The sequence below is a fragment of the Coturnix japonica genome, chromosome 1, assembly GCF_054131305.1.
Source record: "Coturnix japonica strain WE chromosome 1, WE-NBRP24, whole genome shotgun sequence".
NCBI lineage: Eukaryota > Metazoa > Chordata > Aves > Galliformes > Phasianidae > Coturnix > Coturnix japonica.
Window position 1 is genome coordinate 90,650,371 of NC_140663.1, and position 15,969 is coordinate 90,666,339.

Here is a 15,969-nt window from a genome sequence, read left to right on the forward strand (position 1 = left end):
CCCACAGATTTCTGTTTCAATACATTCTCTTCAGGGCTATGACTGTAACTGATTAGGTAAGCAAATATACATAGTCACAGCATTTTTTTTATCAAAAGTTTTTCCAGGTGACAAGTAAATAAATCTGAAAAAAAAATAAGTTCTGCATTGTTGGAGAACATGTACAAAATCTATTCTAAAGATGTTGAAAATGCTGTTGTTGATTTTTGAATTTTAGAAATATGTTGAAATTTGGCAAATTCCATAAATTTCAGATAGAAAAGGAGTATATTTTCCAGATGTTTTTGTTTATTTTTATTCTCTTTTTCTTTCTTGTCTTAGTTTCCTCACACTTTCTGTTGATATTTGCTGTTTAAAAATTGAGCATTCATACTTGCTGTGTGTTGTCAGTCTCCCTCTGTCTAACAGAATATCAATGTTGCATACAGAATTTTTTGTTGAGAACTGCATAGATTGTATTTTAACACCACAGCAATGGCACAGCAACAGCAGAGTGACTGGTGGGAAGTGGCTTTGAAAATTCATAAATAAGATTTCTGTAGAGCTGAAAGGAATGAAATGCAACTGTGAAATTGCCTTCAACGATCTGGTTCTTAGTACAAAACCACAATGCCAAAGGCAAATCACCAACTTAAAGTGTTATTGTTTGTAGGCTGGTATACTAGGGTGCGTCTTTAACCTGCGGATTTCTGGTTTGATTATTTGTTGTTGTATGTTGTAGATACAGTTGGCAGAAAACACTATTTTTGGCTGTCTCTTAAACTGTTGAGAGTGCTGGTGATGGAGTTAGGCTGATCTGCATGCAGTTTTAATGTAACTTAAGGCCATTCCCTCTCATCCTGGGAGAAGAAGCCGACCCTCACATTGCCACTACATCCTTTTAGGTGTCTGTAGATGGCAATAAGGTCTCCCCTGAGCCTCCTCTTCTTCAAAATGGACAACCCCAACTCCTTCAGCTGCTCCTCATCAGACTTGTGCTCCAGACCCCTCATCAGCTTCACTGTCCTTTACTGGACATACTCCAAGACATCAGTGTCTTTCTTGTAGTGAGAGGCCCCAAACAAAACATAGTACATGAAGTGCAGCCTCACCAGAGCTGAGAACAGGGGGACGATCACCTACTTGCTCCTGTTGGCAGCACTATTTCTGATATGAGCCAGGATGCCATTGGTCTTCTCGGCTGGCTCATGCTCAGACAGAGGTCGTTTTGTCATTCTGTTCCCAAAAGCTTTATTGAGTTCAGTTTACCTAGGATAAATCTCTTTCCTTTGAATTTTCTCCTGACAATTCAGTTTCCAATACCTTTACTTCCTTTGAGAACTGGGTATGCACCTCAGCCAGTTCTGCCTTCTGAACTTCCCTAGTATGATATTCTTAGATTATTATTATTAATATATCCATTTTTGCAAATTATTCTTCAATCAGTATTACAAACAGGGAGTGAAATCTTAGAATAAAAAACGTATAGCAATTTCAGAAGTTAAACTTAAAGAATTCTCCAGAGCATTTCATATTGAAAGACTGGTAACACAGGGGAAATTATCAAGGAGCTAAATTTGCATTTTAAGTTCCAAAATCTAGACCCTCTTCTTGATCTTCCACATGTTCTAGTTAATTGTTCCTCCAAGTTTCCTTACTTATGCTTGAAACTATTTTTATATTTGGTTCAAAATATGCTACAATTATTAACAATTAATAAATCTGATACTATAACAACTCTATTAAAACAAACAAACAAAACAAAAACTATTGATAATCTCTATTCTTATCTTTCTTATATGGAGGTGTCTCTTGATGAGCTTGTCATGTCACCTTCCTTTCAAACATAAATTATAACAACATTGTAATGCTTGGATTGGTTTAGAATAATAACTGATTTACTCAACAATATGAAAAATCTGAGAAAAGAAATCATTATGGCTTAAATTACAATTTTAATTTTAATTTAATTTGTTAGAAAGTCTTTGTTTCTCTAAGTACTATTAATCATTTTTTCCTGAAATGAAAATCAGTATATTTCTGTGAGATTTCCAAGCCCATCTTTTAAAAAACTGATTGCTTTCTTTCATTAAAGTAATGAAATCAAGTTCATCTGGATCATCTAAGCTGCATTTTTACAGAATAAACTATTTTCTCCATCTTCTTCCCATCTTCTGCATTATGTACATTTGTACTCAGGCCTTCTATCCCAAAGATCAGCTGAGGCTGTAGCTTTTGGGTATTATGTATCTGTCAGTCAAGGAAATCTCATCAAAGTGCTTGCTTATCAGTCAAGGTGCTAAAAATAGCTGTCTGGAGGAAGACATCCCTCAAAGAAATTGTATAGTTACAAACTGTTTGCTGACCAGATTAGTTTCATTTGTTCATTTTCTACAGTCACGATAATTGCTGCCTCTAAGAAGCAAAGGAACAGAACACAGTGAATATTTCTGCTCCACAGTCGGAATTCTGTCTTTGTATTAATTGGATCACAGATTATGAACAAATTTTGTTGAAGTAAGGGGCTTAGCCAAATATGGGTGATGTATGATCAGCAGCTCAACATGGAGTACTGCACTGATCTTTACTACTGGTAGCAAAATGGGTGTTGATTTGAAACTCTGAACATCTCTCTACCAACCCAACAATCTTCAAGATTGTGGCTTTGTTCAACATCATGTTCTGTTGGTGTTTGTAAGTCTGAAAAACCTAGTGACTGAAAAGCCAATACTGTCTCAGCCAAGTAGACGTTAGGCAAATTGACACCTAGTTTATATACACCATTAAGCCAGACACTAGATGATTTTCATGTTTTAGCCACAGTTGTGTATATAGAGCTCCTTAAGAAACTGCAGCATTGGATTGTTACTGCAATACTGTGCAGTAACAGGAATTTCTGCTGACTCTGTCCAAAACTTTTCTTACAATAACCATCTCTCTGGAAAAGCTGTATTTTGAAGACTGTGAGCCTGCTGGTATTCTCTGAGGCACTGAAAACATGCTAAAAGAATGAGTGTATTGTATTAGTATACAATTTCTGTAGAGTACACAGATTATGGACCAGATATTTTCCATGAGGGCATAAAAAATGAATTGTGAAAGTCATCACTTTTAATTATTTCATTTTAAATCTGCATTTCATGCTCGTTTGTGCTTCTGGTGGAACCCTTTGTCTTCATTTGAAGGAGTTAATGTTGAATCCTCATGAAATATTAAAACTTCAAAATATATACTTTGGAGAGAAAAAAAAAAAGCTCTCCTTAGGAGAGCTCTGGTAACTGTGGCATGAAAAGTCTCTGAGAAGTTTTTGGTACTCACACACAGCTTTGAAACATTCTGAAATGTTACCATTTAAAGAATATCCTGGCACATCAGGTTGCTGGCAGACACAAAGCCCGTTATAAGAAACAGTCATTGAGTGAAAATCGGATTCACAGTTTTCACACAGGAAATCTGATTGCCATGTGATCCAGCTAATCACTCTCTGCTTGATTTTCTCATACAGAGATTTGTTCATAAGCTATAATAAATAAATAAATAAAAACTACGTAGAACGTACTCAAGCCGGAATAAAATAAACTAATGACTGTCTGCTGGTTATGTTTCACTCAAACCTTCTCTGAAGCACCTGGTCCTGCCTCTCAGAGACACAATGCTGCACTAGATCACCTTACATTTAATCCTACATGGCAGTTACTGTTTTACTGTTATTTTGAAGTCTTGCATAGCATAAAACTGTGTGCTCATCTCTGTGCACAGGGTTGAGATTCATACAGAGTCAAAACGGACAAAATCAGTTAAACTTGTTCCTGAATATTTAATGGACGGAAGAAAATAAAAAATGGTTTTCCAACTAAGTATTGGGTTTTTCATGCCTCTGTTCTCAGAGCTCCGCGTCGCTGGACTATATATCTCTGGGCATTTGCACACTGTAAAAGGCAGTATGGTTTTTAAAAGGAGGGTATTTCATACATGTGCTTGTATTTTTCACTACTAAAAATAATCTGGGTATATTTCTCATAATGCTTAAAATGAATGTTCTTCTGGTCCCATTGTTTTAATCAATGAAATAATACATCAATGTGTATATTTTGAGAGAAGCCCTGAAGCCATTTATTAGGGGGCTGTTTCGTTTTCAACTTGGGTGTGCAAGAAGATGGAGGAGTATATTACAAGTAATAAAAAGATTATGTATGCTTATGTATCTCACTGTAGTTAATATGGTATTTTAGTACGCAAAAAGGATGTTTCTCTTCAGTTTATGTCATTAACAGAAGCCCCCAGAATTCCTGTTAATCCTGTTAACTTAATCTACAGATTTTCATTTGTGGCATTTGTAATTATCAAGCTCTGAATTCACTCCACCTTTCCCTTCTTATGTAATAATAACTTCAAGTTAGCTACATTGTCATGTGGGTGACTTGGATGTCTCATAGGTTTTTTCTTCTCCAGATTGGCTGTCTTGAGGGTGACAGCAGATAGATATCTATCTTTTCCCAGCAAGATGTTGTCATCAGAAATTCCCTCTCACTTCAATCACACATTCTGTGCACTGTAGGTCAGATTCTGCTCCCACACAGTTAAAACACAACCTCAGCCATGGCAGATCAAGCCCCTTCTATGCAGATCTCAACTTGGAAATGACAAATGTTCCCCCTGAAGAGGGGAAAACTGTGTGCTTAGTGATTAGTGGATTGGGACTGTGGTTCCAGACAATTGTCTTGAAATCAGGATCCCCAGTCCTGTCTGCCTTCAAGTAACTCTGCCACTAAGCATTCTCTTTGTCTTTCCTATAGAAAAATACTATTTATTTATTTATTTATTGGTGACCTTTTTCAATGAAATGCAAGCCTTGGATACTAGTTTCTAATATCTGTGGAATGCAGTGTCTGTTTTTGTGCTATGTCTGTAGACCTAGGAAAGTCTAAGTGTATCATGGAGCCTCAAGCTAACTAAGCAATTAAAATATTTGTAATACTTCATGTGCAAAGTTCACATATTAAATTGTTAGCATATAGAGACTCTAGTCTTGGAACTTCATCCAGACAGAGAAAGCCCTTGTTTCTAGACAGGACAGGTTTTGGCCAATCTTCACAGAAGGGCAGGAGGCCACTTGTAGGGTCAGGATCTCAGCAAGCTTGGCAGCTCTTTTCTCCTACCATCCATCTTGTAAAGTTTGATAATTTTGTTAATGCTTCAGCTGTTGGATGTGATTATGAAAGAAATCCTGTTTTCATCCTCTCTTTAATTTTATAGCCTTAGTAGTTGCAGATGACTTTTTCAAAGACCAATTGTAATTTCTGACTTTTTGATATTTTAAAAGGGTGTATGAAAGCAAGAATATGCAAGATTCAAAAGTAAGATTCAATCTTTTATTTCACATGGCTAATCTTTTTTGCAAATATTCTTATGATTTTTACTGTGGAGAGAAGCCTGAAAAATATGTTAATACTAAATTACTCTAAATTTAAACAATTTTAATGCAAATATTGAAAGTGATTGTCTTTTGAATCTTTTTTCTTTATTCCATATTATAAACTTTTCATAGGAAAACGTCAAACGAACCATAATTTTCAGTCAAGTAGAATACATGAGAATTTCAGAAGAAACATGTCACCAATTTAACTCTATAGAGCCCCCAAATTATTACTTTTAGCAGTTGTTCAAGTGAGTAAGAATAGAAAGGTGCAGGTGAAGTGTTTCTTTCTCAAATACCTCAAAACAGTTTTATATCAGAAATTACAGGAGCTGTGAACTACAAGCCTTATATTGGAACTGCAGAGCTATTACTATTGCAGCTTTGGCATTTTCTCTGAATGAGCTTGCTTCATATTTTACAATATCCTAAAATCTGTTGTTTGTCCATAGGCTTAGATTTAAGTTTTTGTTTGTTTCTTTATTTGTTTTCTGGAATGTTTGAGGGAAAATTTATCTGAATATACAGTAGGTATAGATGAATATACCAACAGCTGGTAGCAGTTTGAGCTGTTATCTCCAGCAATTTATTTTTATTACTGCTTCTTTAATGTTTGAAGAGTTATTTGCTTAATTTTCATAGTACATAGCAAAAGTGAACAGCTGTTCTGCTGTTGACTTAGTCATTTCTTAACAGTTTCATTTTTTTAACCCTCTTCTGGCATGTTTTTACACACTATTGACAACTTTGATTTCTGATTACTGGAATGCAACTAAGCAAATTGGAAAAAATAATCTGTAGGAAGGATGACAAGGAAATGTTTGCTAAAAATGAGTTAAAATATTTTCCATTTCTTTTTTTTATAACTACTTTCGGGAACACTTGAAGCCATAATAAAGGAGTTAAATTATTGATTTTTTTGTGTGCCATTTCTGTCTTAAGACATTAATAAATTCTAAAATTTTGTCTCCTATTACCTTACGATTATTTTAAAACAACAAAAAAGGTTGTTAGCAAGTATGTCTAGTTCTTCCATAGACACTGCACTGTATAAAATTATTCTAAAAGAATTAGGAAGGAAGTTACTTACATTACAAAGGGAAACATGAAAGATAGAAAATTGCTTATGCGCAGGTCTACGTTTGTTCTCTGTGTTCTGAAGATGTAATGTGAGAGTGGCCTGCTAGGAAATGAAGATACTTCAAAACATACTCATGTGTCTCTTAGTCTGCTTGAGACTCAGCGATTGTACTGTGTTCTTCACATTTTTAAGAGTAAACATAGTGGAAACCTTTAGAAATATTGCAAGATGTTGTTGCCTGTGCATTTAATAGTGTACTTCACAGAGTAAAAGGAAAAATTATGATGTTAGAGATTCTTTGGCTTCTCAATTGCTTGTTAGAGTTGCCTTGCAAAATTCTGAATCCTGTTTGGGTTTTGTTTCCCCATTGTGATAATTTGGTAAATGAGATGAGCTCTTAGGCTTGAGCTTTGTCAGTCTGGCCTCACAGGATCTATGGTGCAATTCCTACTTTGCACTGCAAATGGGCATCAAACTAAATTCCAGAGTACCCATCTAGTAGAAAAGGGCTTATTCACATCAAGGATTACATCAGACATACAGCTTTGTGAGGTTGTTGTGGGTATGTTTCTATTCAATAAGAACCCTAATGTTTTTAAAAAAGAACAATACTTGCAGCTGATATTTCTTGTATATTTAATGATGTACTTCCCAGGGAGAAGTGGGAAGGGGAGAATGGAGGCAGTATTAAGAATGGGTGGATGAAAAGAGTGTAGACATCAAGTTGAGGAAGATGATCCTCCCCCTCTATTCTGCCCTGATGAGGTCACATCTGGAGTACTCTGTACATTTCTGGACTCCCCAGCTCAACAAGGACAGGGATCTCCTAGAAAGAGTCCAGCTGAGAGCAACAAGGATGATTACGGGACTGGGGAGGGGATCTCATCACATTTTAAAAAATATCTAATGTGTGAGAGCCATGTTGGTGGAGGATGACTATTTTAGGTGGTGAGCAACAATTAGAACAAGGGACAGTGGACAGAAACTGCAACACAAGAAGTTCCATATTAACACAAGGAAGAACTTATTTACTGTCAGAGTGACGGAGCACTGGAACAGGCCTCCCAGAGAGGCTGGGGAGTCTCCCTCAGGAGATATTTAAGATCCATCTGAATGCCTACCTGTGTGACCTGCTGTAGGGAACCTGCTTTAGCAGTGGGATTGTGCACCAGAGATTCCTTCCAGCCCCTTCTTCCAACCCCTGCAATTTTGTGATTCTGTAAACAGAAACTGAAAAATGTGCTATAAGGTATATAATACCAAGATCTAAAGAAAGATACAAAACGTATCACAGAATCACAGAATCGTAGGGGTTGGAAGGGACCTCCAGATACCATCAGTCCAACTCCCCTGCCAAAGCAGGTTCCCTACACCAGGTCACACAGGTAGGTGTCCAGGCGGGTCTTGAATATCTCCAGAGAAGGAGACTTCACAACCCTCGTGGGCAGCCTGTTCCAGTGCTCGGTCAAACTCACTGTAAAGAAGTTGTTGCGCACATTCGTGCAGAACTTCCTGTGCTCCAATTTCATATGCTTTGCTTTGTTATTTTTCATTTCTGAGGCTTTTTTGGTTTTTAACTACTCAGGTTTATTTTATAATTCTTCTGCATGCCTTTCTGTCACAACCCTTCTGGTGGTTCAACGACTCTTACTTATGCATATACTTATCTATAGACTTCTGGTATGTACATAGGTCACTCTGAAAGTAATCCCTCCTACTTATTTCCATGGAGTCTATGACAGATACACAAAGCACAATAACACTGTTTGATAGAGCAAATTCTCAGCTACAAAATACTATTTTTCAACATAGTCTCTACCACTGGCTATACATTTTCACCAGCAATGAACAAGTCTGCATGCTGCACTTGTAAAAATCTGCATGGCTTGTCTTTCATGTCAGTTTTCACCTCTGCTGAAACGCACCACTAACCACCTCACTGTGCTCACATTCACTATTTGGTCTCCATAAATGTTCAGCAAACACTGATGAATGTCAGTGGGTACCACTTTTTCCACGTGGAGGAATTCAGTGACATGCCTTTGTTTCATATGTTCTTCCATGTCAGAAACCATTCTGTCAGACTGCCCCTCTGCTGCCATCTGTCACACAGTAAAAAAAAATGTAATGGAATTTTGATGGAGAAGGTTCAGCCTCTACTGCCGTATTACCAACATCTGTCTCTGATGTAGTGAGACAACATAATAAAATCGAAGGCACTGCTTTCAGCGCAGCCATTGTATATAACAGGTATCATATGAAGAAAGAAAACAAACTTCTTAAAAATTATGTATATGTGAGGAGAGGTTGGAGAGTGCTGTAATGCATCCACCATGGCAGGACAGTTTCCTAGGAGATACTTTCTTAGGAGGCTTTTAGTTTTTCTCCCCAAGTTGGTGTCTCTTCAATTCTTCCTATGTTGTTTTACTTCAAAGCCACTTCCTCAACTGCAGCTCCCAGTATCTGCAATATGCTGTGTCATACCCATTGAATATGCACTTGCCAGACTTACTGGGAGTGACACTGTATTATTATTAAGTACACACTGCAATTTAAAGGATAATATTATGCAAATATTTCTATGCACGGCACATTAAAAGATAGTTACATTTTATACACATCCATTAATATTTTTCCTTGAATATCAAGTACTACTTCCCACCTGCCATCCCTCCCACATTTCCACTTGCTCTGATGGTTAAGTGTCATAAACCTGTCATAATGCTGTGACTAGTCTTTGGTTCATAGAACCTGGAACATTTTGCATTTATCTTGTGCTTGGCATTTTAAAAACTGATTAAATATTTCAAACTGTACCAAAAAGCAATACTTTTGTTCTGAAGCAGAGTCTGAATTGTTTTTGCTGAGTTTCTGGTATAAAGCATTGCTCTGTTTTGCTTCTAACAAGTATACAAACAAAAGGCTTTTATTGTCCCATACTAAGCCCATCTTGCACCAAACAGATGTGGCACTACTACTTCAGTGCTGCATTTATGCACACTATGGTGTTGCACACTTTGGAAAGTACACAGCAAGTCTAGGTGCATTGGTGGTTGTAGTATTCTGCTCATGAGCCACCTGAGCCACTGTTTTAACAGCACTATTAAATTTTAACTGTAGATTTCTTCCTTCTTGGAATTTTATCAGTGACTTAGTTTAGACTTCTATAATACCTTTCAATACATTCTAGCTCTACTGTTTGATATTAAAAGAAAAAATAAAAAATGAGCATGCTTCAGCCATATGCTTTTGCCCCCAATCCCTGCCTGTCTGACATAAATACATGCTTCCTGTTCCTGTTTGTGAACATTTTCAGTTAAACACCTGGATTTTAATGTCAGATTTCTGTGTTTGACATCTAAGCAAACAGGTGAATTGCTGAAGTCTGTAAGTAATCATAGCTCCTCTTCAATATTGGTAGCATTTCAAGTGTCAAAATGTTATGTTTTGGCTGGCTATTAATGCCATGATTTCTTTTACCCCATCCAAAATTCAGACAGTTGAAATAAAACCTCACAAGAGGAAATGCCCTGCTCACGAGAGGAAATGCCCTGCTAGACCTGCTGTTTGCAAACAGGGGGGGTCTGGTGGGAGATGTGGAGGTTGGGGGCTGCCTTGGACTTTCTCAATGGTGGAGCTTGGAGGGGGAATAGTAAAACTGCTACCATGGACTTCCGGGGGCAGACTTTGAATTGTTCATGAGACTAGTAGGAGCTGTCCCATGGCATTTGGTCTTAGCAAACAAAGGGGTCCAAGAGAGCTGGTTGTGCTTCAAGAAGGAAGTCTTATGGACGCAGGAGCAGGCAGTCCCCCTGAACCGCAAAATGAGCCGGCAGGGAAGAAGACCGGCGTGGATGAATAGTGAGCTATTCTTGAGGCTCTGGGAGAAAAAGAGAATCTACCGCCTGTGGAAGGAGGGACGGGCAACTGAGAATGAATACAGAGAAGTTGTTAGGATCTGTAGAGGTGAAATCAGAAAGGCAAAAGCCCAGCTTGAATTTAGCCTGGCCGCTAGGGTGAAAAGAAATAAGAAACTCTTTTATAAATACATTAACAGTAAGAGGAGGACAAAGGAGAATATCCACTCTTTGCTGGATGAGGCTGGGAATGTGACCACTGAGGATAAGGAAAAGGCGGAGGTTCTAAATGTCTTCTTTACGTCTGTCTTTAAAAGTCAGACCAGTTATCCTCAGGGTACTCCTCTCTCTGATCCTGTAGTCTCAGCTGGAGAGCACGCTAACCCCCCTGGGATTCTGGAAGAAACAGTCAGAGACTTGCTACTCCAACTGGACTGCCACAAGTCCATGGGGCCAGATGAGATCTACCCGAGGGTGCTGAGGGAACTGGCGGAGGTGATAGCCAAGCCGCTATCATCAGGGCTCCTTGTTGACTGGTGAGGTCCCACAAGACTGGAGGCTTGCCAACGTGACTCCCATTTACAAGAAAGGTTGTAAGGAGGATCAGGGGATCTACAGGCCTGTTAGCCTGGCCTCAGTGCCAGGGAAGGTTATGGAACAGATTATCTTGAGGGAGATCATGCGGCATGTGTAGAATGGCCAGGGGATCAGGCCTAGCCAACATGGGTTCATGAAGGGCAGATCCTGTTTGACCAGCCTGATCTCCTTTTATGATCTAGTGACCCATCTGCTGGATGAGGGAAAGGCTGTTGATGTGGTCTACCTAGACTTCAGCAAAGCCTTTGACTCTGTCTCCCACAGTATTCTCATGCAGACGCTGGCAGCCCGTGGATTGGATGGGTACACTCTCGGCTGGGTAAGGAGCTGGCTGGAGGACTGGGCTCAGAGAGTGGTGGTAAATGGAATTAAATCCAGCTGGTGACCAGTCACGAGTGGTGTTCCCCAGGGGTAGGTACTGGGACCTGTCCTCTTCAGTATCTTTATTGATGACCTGGATGAGGGCATTGAGTGCACCCTCAGTAAGTTCGCAGATGACACCAAATTGGCTGGGAGTGTGGATCTGCCTGAGGGTAGCGAGGCCCTACAGAGGGATCTGGACAGGCTGGAGAACTGGGATGAAGCCAATGGGATGAGGTTCAACAAGACCAAATGCCGAGTCCTGCACTTTGGCCACAACAACCACAGGCCATGCTATAGGCTTGGGGCGGAGTGGCTGGAGGATTGTGTGGAGGAAACGGACCTGGGGGTACTGATGGATGCTCAGCTGAACATGAGCTAACAGTGTGCCCGGGTGGCCAAGAAGGCCAACGGCATACTGGCTTGCATAAAAAACAGTGTTACTAGCAGGAACAGGGAGGTAATTGTCTCCCTGTACTTGGCACTGGTGAGGCTGCACCTCGAGTACTGTGTTCAGTTTTGGGCCCCTCACTGCAAGAAAGACATTGAAGCCCTGGAACGCATTCAGAGGAGGACTATGAAGCTGGTGAGGGGTCTGGAGCACAGGCCTTATGAGGGGCAGCTGAGGGAGCTAGGATTGTTCAGCCTGGAGAAGAGGAGGCTCAGGGGAGACCTTATTGCTCTCTGTAACTACCTGAGTGGAGGTTGTAGTGAGCCTGGGGTCGGCCTTTTCTCTCATGTAGACAGTGATAGAACTAGAGGGAATGGTTTTAAGCTGTGCCAGGGGAGATTCAGGCTGGACATTAGGAGGTATTACTTCACGGAGAGGGTAGTCAGGCATTGGAATGCACTGCCCAGGGAGGTGGTGGAGTCACCGACCATGGAGGTGTTCAAGAAACGTTTGGATGTTGTACTGGGGGATATGATTTAACTGGGAAGTATTGGTGATGGTTGGACTGGGTGATCTTCTAGGTCTTTTCCAACCTTGATAATTCTGTGATTCTGTGAAAACAAACAAACAAACAAAAAAAATTTAGAAGAATGTATATTGCAGATTGGTTTCTTCTTGCTGCTAGTTATATGGTACAGAGGCTTGATAACTTCACTATAGGGAAGCAGCTATGTATTGAAATTGGATATTAGAAAAAAAATCATCTTAGAAAGTGTGGTCAGGCACTGGCACAGGCTGCCCGGGGAGATGGTGGAGTCACCATCCCAGGTGGCATTAAAAACCCTATAGATGTGGCACTGAGGGTCATAGTGGGCATGGTGTGATGGTTGAACTAGATGATTTTAGTGGCCTTTTCCAAACTTCATGATTCTATGATTCAGTGATTCTATTTCATCTGAAAGACTAAAGATTTGAAAACTTGCTGCTGTTACATTCAAGCTTAACAGGAACAGGTCATGATCTCTATGAGTATTCCTTAGTTGTAAGGGGTAGAAAAGGCATATGAAGACCCATATACATAACATGCTGCACCAAACAGAACCCTTCTCTCCAGTCATCCTTCACAGGTCCTAAGCAGCATTTACAGATTTGTTCAGTGAATGTACTTATTCACATGAGCAGTCCCTTTAGTTTGAGAAACTCATAAGTTACATTTGTATTGTGAAAGACAATGCATAATTCTTTATATTCTATTGGTACAGGAACTGTGGCTTTAGGCAGCAATTCATGTCATTAACTTAGCAAAACCGTGTGAAAACTATTACAGCCAAGAAGCACAACATACATAGAAAAAAAAATGTCAAACTGAAAAATCTGCTAGCCTAGGAGGTCAGAGTTATTATTTGGAAATTCTGTAAATTAACCAATAGACTAGACTGTAAATATTTACTAATGATGCACATAGTTGTATTGGCAATGTTATGGTAAAAAATGATTACCAACACCATAGTCGGATATTTTAACACAAACAATTTATGCAGGAATAAAATCCATGTACAAAATTTAAATGATTGACTCTAATCTGAACAAAATATATTCTATGGAACATTGCCATTTTAAATTTTTTTTTTAGTTTTTCTGTCTAATTTTTTTCCTAAATGTAACTTCAATGTTGCCTGCTCCCTCAGTGCCCTCCTGTTGTCTCCTTCACTCTTTCTGTTTGTGGTTCTCTTACACTCTGGAGATAAAATGTGTTTCACTCCTGAGCTCTGTATTATACCCTCCAGCCTGCCCCATGTGCCCTCCCCGCTTGCTCACACCTCTTTCCATGCACATGGGGCTCAGTGTGGTGGCACTGCCCAACTGCCCCCTGTAACCCCTGGTCCCTCTCACTGCCTCTCCTCACCCTGCCCTACTCACTGGATTTTACAAAAACAGAACCATTCTCCTTGTTTTTATTTATAAACATAGTTTTATTGGGAATATATATATATATATAAATTAAAAATACATTTTAGTTTATATATGTGATTTATATATGCACTGAGGTTTTCATTTCTGTTCTCCAGCTAGGAAGTAGGACTGATATCAGGAGAAGTAAAAAAAATGTTAGAAACATTGATACTTAAGTACATTAGACATTTTGAAGGGAGCACATAAAAAAAAGAAAAAGAGAGAGAGAGAGAAAGTGTTTAGATTAGATAAGATTCCAACTGTAAAAGGTAAATAAGATAGTTGCTGGGTATAATCCAATAAACCCACTTGCTGATGAAAAGTTATGAAATGTAGATGATATAAATCAAAGTGTGATTTTTTTTGTGCACTCGGTGTTTTAGCAGGAACAAGGAGATTAATTAAACCTTATATTCAAATAAGCAGTAGGTATCTATGTGGTTAAGTATTTGAATGGCAATTATATATTCCTAAAAGTAGTACAATATTATCAGTGTAGTAGACTTGATTATACAGAGTAAAAGAATTCATGTTAACCATGCTGTCATTTAAATACTACATCATAGATTTGCTCCTGGGAAATAAGCTCCCTCAAAGCACAGAAATCCAAATTGGGAGAGAAGATAAAAATGAACAATGAAAATACTTTATTCCATGTAGGTTATACTGCCCTTATCATCATAATATCTGATTACTTTCCAGTGGTGCATTAAGCGATGGGATTAGCATCTACTGCTCAGCGATCTGCTTTTGCATGGTGATTCTTGTAGGCTTGAGGGAGGAGGAGTAGAGAAGCTGTGAAAACTTTCTTAAATACTGACAAATCCTGCATGTGGAAATGTAAAATTAAATAGACACAAGGAAAGAGCAATAATAATGAAAATGTTATCTAATTGGTTGCGAGAGAACAGTTTTACATGTCTTGTCTGGCACTGCAAACTTCTGGAAGGCTTCTGAAGGGGTTGCCTTTTGATCCATGAATGTTGATATTGATTTCAAGAGTGGTTCAGAAATGTCTAAGATGATTAAAATATGTAACAACTTATAAAAAGGGTCAGTATTTTTGACTAGTGGATTTTAATCAACTCCATCATTTAATTTAGAAAGGGAAAAAAAAAAAAATACTATCTAAAATCTACTGAGCTCGTTTTCTGAGCAGGAGGAGTTTCAGTAAACCCCCCTACTTTGGTTCAGCACTGCTCTGACCAGTCTGGAGTGCTGGTAGCTGGGCAGTTTGCTACCTTACATTCTAGCAGCACAGTGCCAAACAGGGGCTGCATGCACAATACTCTCAAAGTATTAAAGGGATAATGGGCAAATCCCATTTGCTAAAACAACTAAAAATTGAAGTGGTGTTCATCCACTACAGGGAAAAAGCAAGAAGCTTAAAAGATATAAACAGGCAGAGGCCTGAGAAGCATCTAATAGTGATCAGATGCAAAGTAGAAGACTACAGAGTAAACAGATAGCAAAGAACATATGAAGATACACTTTCTACCAAATATAAAGGAAATTCTATGATATTTTGAACACCTTTGCAATTCTGATGTATTTTCCTGTTGGTTTCTGTAGATAGCTCCAAGAAAGTTCTGATTTTAGATCTTATACTAGTTCTAAGAGAACACTGAAATGAATAATACATTTCTGAAGAAAATAATACACAACGTATTTTAAAATGTTTACTCACCTTACATTTTAAAGAACTGTCCAACTGAATACTGAAATTGATATCACGCTAAAATTTCTCGATTATTTAATCTGTATCTAGGCTACTTAGTGGGAACAGAGTATCTTTTCATTGTTTTTGTTTTGTGTTAGAGGTTGTTTTGTTGATGTTACAACTGCCTTTCTCATGGCCATTACACATTTCTAAGTTACATAGTATCACAGAATCATAGAATGACTTGGGTTGGAAGAGGTTTGAAGGATCATGAAGCTCCAACCCCCTTTCTGCATGCATGTCCACCAACTCCATATCTAATACTTGACCAGGATGCCCAGGGCCCCATCCAACCTGGCCTTGAACACCTCCAGGAACAGGGCATCCACAACCACTCTGGGCAAAGAAGGAAATGCAAATTTTGTAACTTTTTTTTTAGCTGGAAACAGCACTGTGATGGGAAATCACATTGTTCATTCTATCAAATAACTCACAAAACAGTGAGCTTAAAACTTCTTAAATTTGAACATAAAACCCAGATATCCTACAGCATCGGACTGTTTTTTCTTTTTGTTTGTTTGTTTGTTTGTTTTGGCTTTTTTTTTTTTTTTTTTTTTTTTTTTTTTACCTAAGTGAGTTTACACTAATTATCTTGTTATCATAAAATCTGGGAAG

At 38.6% G+C, this 15,969-nt stretch overlaps 1 protein-coding gene across 39 annotated transcripts in view; it reads left to right on the plus strand.

Moving 5' to 3' along the window:
- LOC107322457 (uncharacterized) overlaps positions 1–15,969 on the plus strand; it is a 416,365-nt gene that overhangs the window by 259,686 nt on the left and 140,710 nt on the right. For 15 of the 39 annotated variants that reach the window (XR_014938941.1, XR_014938924.1, XR_014938960.1 and 12 more), the window contains one exon: positions 8–56. The exons of 22 other annotated variants lie outside the window; for them this stretch is intronic. The gene's annotated coding sequence lies outside the window, so the exon portion shown is untranslated. Of the gene's footprint in view, positions 1–7; positions 57–5,302; positions 5,348–15,969 lie in introns of those variants that run through there. 2 more of the 39 variants (XR_014938952.1, XR_014938983.1) reach the window with 2 other exon arrangements.